The sequence below is a fragment of the Budorcas taxicolor genome, chromosome 18 (genome assembly GCF_023091745.1).
Source record: "Budorcas taxicolor isolate Tak-1 chromosome 18, Takin1.1, whole genome shotgun sequence".
In the NCBI taxonomy this organism is placed as follows: domain Eukaryota; kingdom Metazoa; phylum Chordata; class Mammalia; order Artiodactyla; family Bovidae; genus Budorcas; species Budorcas taxicolor.
Genome location: NC_068927.1, coordinates 39,064,539 through 39,069,826, shown reverse-complemented (window position 1 = coordinate 39,069,826; position 5,288 = coordinate 39,064,539).

The window sequence follows — 5,288 nt, the reverse complement described above, 5'->3', positions numbered from 1 at the left end:
ATGAAAGTCAAAGAAAGACTGAGGAACTGTCACAGACTGGAGGAAACTAAAGAGACATGACAGCTAAATGCAGTGTGTGGACCTGAACTGGGTCCTGGAACATAAAGAGACTGAGTTGAAAATCAGTGAAATCCAAATAAATTACTCAGTTTGGTTAAATGTATTCTGTTGATAATTATTTCTGTCTTAACAATTATACCAAGGCAAGACGTTAACTTTAGGGGAGGCTGAGTGATAGTTATATGAAAACTTTCCTGTTTTAAAACTTCTCTAAGTCTAAAATTTGGAGAAGGCAATGGCACCCCACTCCAGTAGTCTTGCCTGGAAAATCCCATGGACGGAAGAGCGTGGTAGGCTGCAGTCCATGGGTTCGTGAAGAGTCGGACACGACTGAGCAACTTCACTTTCACTTTTCACTCTCATGCATTGGAGAAGGAAATGGCAACCCACTCCAGTGTTCTTGCCTGGAGAATCCCAGGGATGGGGGAGCCTGGTGGGCTGCAGTCTATGGGGTCGCACAGAGTCGGACACGACTGAAGCGACTTAGCAGCAGCAGCAGCAGCAAGTCTAAAATTAGTTGAAAATGAAAAGTTTTTAAAAAGGCATGAGAATTGAATATAAAATGGCAGATTAACATATTTCACATGAATAAAAGAGCTATGTTTTGTGGATTGCCTGTTATATCAGTCACTTTCCCTAGTGGTTTATGTCTCTTTACTGGCTTTACTTTCAAAAGCTTTTCATATGTAGGTCAAGATTTAGATTGCCTAGTTTTTATTGCAGACTTTTAATAGAATATTTTCGTCAACATCTTTCTAGTAAGAATGGTCATGCTCTACAATTACAAGTAACCAGATATACCAGCTAGCATTTATCAAGTACAGGAAACACTGTTATAAGTTCTTTGTCTGAATTAACTCTTTTAACATGCTCGACAACCTCATGAGGCAGATCTTGTTATTATTATTCCTATTCTTCAGATGAGAAACAATTCAGTCACTTGCCCAAGGTTACACTGCTTTCCTGTACTTTTAATCATCACAGGGCTTGGCCTGTAGAGCAATGTTGGGGTCACCATACCAGGTCAATCTTGTCTCAAATATGAAAGAGAAAGACCACAGGATTAGAAACATCAGGTTAATATCCTGAAAAAGTATTCAGAAGGACATCATTACAAAGCAGGTATTGAAAATTTAAAAAGCATTCCTCTCTTCTGAAAAGTTTGTATTTTTGAGGGTTCTGCTCTCCCTAAAAGTTTCATCTCAAAGTCTGCCATGTATGTTTAAGAAGTAAAAAAGACAAAACTTATGCAATCAGAGACAAGATAAACCTTAACAGGTTCTTGCAAGACATTATGATTTTTCACATAACTGTGTTTTAGATAATTCTTCAAATGCACAGTCTTTACTCAATGAATGGTAACAATTTCTGTTGAATAAGATATTTCAAGAACGTATAGAATACATATTGTTTTCTTAATACACCTGAAATCTATTATGTAAATACACAGTGCATTTTTCGAAACATAGATTATTTACCAAGTAGATTAGGTGTTTAATGAAGAAGCTATTACAGACCACTGGATAAACAGATATTTAGACCATTTTCAACCAACTATTTAAAACACGTGCCATTAAAACTTTATTAGCTTGATTATTTTTTACAGAACCACCACCAAAATCATTAAAGTAATCAAGGTTCTATGAAGACAACTGAAATACAGCAATAAGTAAACAACTTGAATTGTCACAAATGCAAGTAATGCAAGTACACCACAAATGCAAGCTGCACTTACATTTTTTTAATACTTCAACTGTTTAATCTCTCAACTTGAAGCACTAATTGAACTGGCCTTATCCTGGACCAAACCTTTTGTCCCAATTTGTTCTATAAAAATTACTGACTTCATGTTGCTTGTCCTTTTTTTTTTTTTTTAACAAAGGATTCTACTCTTTTCCTTTTAAACCTGACCTCACTTTTTTATTTTACAATGGAAGAATGATTCATATTCTGCAACTTCCCTTTTGGTTTGTGTATATCTGTCCCATAGATCAGATCTCCTATCTCACTCATGGGAGATACAGAACTGTAGATAGAAAAATAACACACAAATACTGGAGGACCACCTTTATGGACATGAGCCTTCATAATAAGCGAATAAAAGAGACTCATCTATTAGTCCAAAATAAATATATCTGTCTTTGAAACATTGTTGTTACTTCATCAATTTGAACAACTTTTAAGCAAATTGGAATATGTTTCCAAATGTATTTGTGAACATGATAAAACATAAACAAAGGTTTTTCATTATATTTTCAAAGTCTTCAAAAATTGTCTGGATAAAAAATTCAAAATTCCCTGGCCATGTTTTATCCTTAAAAGAAAATGATAGTTAAATTAGAGATCCTTGAAAAATAGGGTTGATAATGAAAATATCCACAGAAGGCAGGCTGCAATTGTTCCGCCACTGTAATACAATCTATTCCAGAATAATTTTTCTTTTTATTATTTCATTAAGTTGTATCTCACTAAAGTTCCTCTTAGGATCTCTAGGCAGCACCAAATTTTTCATTGAGAAAACGATAAATCACTGGCCTAAATTACAATTTAATTATAAACGCCTTTGCCTTCTAATGCTGCCTAGGACCTTTTACCCTGCTACATAATTCTAAAAAATGACCCCTGTCATAATTTCCTTCACTAGAATAATATGGGGAGATCTAATCCTGAATCCTGCTGTCTTATAATTTAATATAAGAGGTAATTATTATTCAAAAGATAATGTTGCAGATATTGAAAATATTCTGAAGTTTGAGTCTGAAAAAAAAAGGAAGTCTTAGGTATGTGGGAGCTTTCTATCACTGCACATATCAAGAGAAGCAAGAGGAAAGAAGCAACGGGTTTTTAATGAAAAAATATTAGAATCTACATACAGCTGGTGTTTTGTATTGTGTGAAACACATTTATATGGTCTTCAAACCATGGTTAGAAATGAAATGCCTCATTTCTGAAGTCAAGGAAGCAGAGAGAGCAATGTGGCCATGAGCAACTATTTCTTTAGGTTTCAAGTCTGCTTTAGTGTTAGGGTAATAAAATTGCACCCTTTCCACAGTCACAATGAGAGGATTTGGGTGGAGAAGGGCTACAAAAACAAGACAAGGATGAACCAAAGCAGCCAAGTAAAAGTGTCCTGAAGCAGGACAGAGTATAGAGGAAGGGATTCTTGGGGGATATTTTATTGACAGCATCACAGAGCCTGGATGGGACACATACAAAAACCAACTTGGCCTCTCCAGCAATGTTTCAAAACTATGTTGAATGGTGGGGCTTTCTCGCTCCTGGAATTCACAAAGAGGTAAACCAAGAGAAAAGAATATCTAACAATAGGTGTACTGAACCCACCTCAAAATTGACCTGCTCTTTAATCTTTAATAGTAGAAATAGAAATCACATTCAATTCATGCCCAAGAAATCACAACTTTCCCACCTGTGCGGGTACCAGCCCCTCCACAATGCACTTCAATAGCACAGGTGCAAAGTCCATTGCATTGCTGGGAGAGTCTTTCTATGATGTGACCTGAAAAGATGGGGCAGCACAGAATTCATGGAGAAGACCCCACAGGTGAAACTGAATCCTATGGTCTACTACCTTGTCACAAAAAGGAGGAAAGACGAAGGTTGTTTTGTTTTGTTTTGTTTTTAATCAAATTACAAATGTCCTTGAGGTCATATATCTAAGTGTTTAGGTCACTGTACCTACCTGTATGAAATAAAGATGCCCCTCTTTCACATTGTTTTCCCCCCTAAAAAATTCATGATATCGTGAAATGAACTATCATAACTATCCAATGACATGGATATAACTACATGAGGTAACTTTAGAGGAGATGGAGATAGTGATGCTGATGGTGATGCACAAGGAAAAAAAGCTAAGGGTAAACAGAATATGAAGAGCAACTCAGATGAAATGTGAAGTCTTGCCTACCAATTCCAGAGTCGTCAGCAAACGTCTATGCAACTCAGTAAACATCAAACTAAACAGTACACGAGGCTCTACTGTCCTTTTGTTTTGTTTTGTTCTGCTCTTGCTTTGGGAGCAGTTTGTTTAAGATGCAATAAATTGAAAAGGTGCTTTCCCCCCACCCCTGTCCCTCCATAAATCTCAAGACAGTGCAAATGACTTATGCCTCATTATGGACAGAAAGCAAGGGCCTCCCTAGACGAGGACATTCCCCGACTACCATTAAAGCAATCATTAAAAATAACAACCCACCTAAGCAAGCAAAACAGTCATTCTTTTAAAAGATATATATTAATTAGCCAATAATATTAAAACTAGGTTCTGTGGATTCAAATAGGAACTGAAATTCAGAATGCGAGAGAAAGCAGAAAAATTGATGTGGGAGGGGAAGGGGGAAGTTTATAGGGAAAAGGTCTATAATTTCCAATAGCAGTAGTAGAGAGAGCCATGAAACAAACGGTATCCATAACAAACTAGTAATAAAGAAGCATGGGGAGATGGGTGGACTGTGCCTACCTGCATCATTTCATGAGCACGGAAGATTTAAGAGTCCTGAGAGGTTCAGGGTAGACATTGGAGTGGACATTCCAATCACTAAACAAAACTACATTAAGGTGGACACACAGGCAGATGGAGAGAAAAGCACAGACAGGCAGTCTTCAAGTTTAAGACGCACTAAAAATTTTCTGCTTCACTGTGGTAAGTTTTCAAAGGACCCCAGTTGAAAGAAGGCAGGGTGAGTGAGTCAAGAGTAGGAAAATAAAAAGCAAGATGAAACTGAACAATATGTGGCCCTATCAAACAAGCCAATTCTGTCTTCACTGGCTAATTCTGATCACTCCCTTCTATGTTGAAAAGTACTCAGTGGAATTAAGATCATGCCACAAAGTGATAAATATCTGTAAAATGTGAAGTGAGCACAAGCAAATGTGTCTCCTACTAGCAGTCACAAAGAAAAAGGAATCATATTATTTTAGATCATACAATTCAAGACTGAAAAAGTGACAACTCTGCGCTTTGGTCTCTTATACCACATGAATTCCAATTTAAAAAAAAAAGGGCACATACATTTAAGTGACTTTGTCCTCACAGCAATATATTTTGGAGAGATTGGAACTCACAGTTAATGAAGAGCAAACAACCAATCATTTGTTCAACATGCTGTTTCATATTCAAAGAATGAATAAGAGATTGTACTTACAGAGGGCTCCCACAGTAGAGAGAAAATGTTAGATTAAAAAAAATAAAATGTGCTTGCAAGCATATT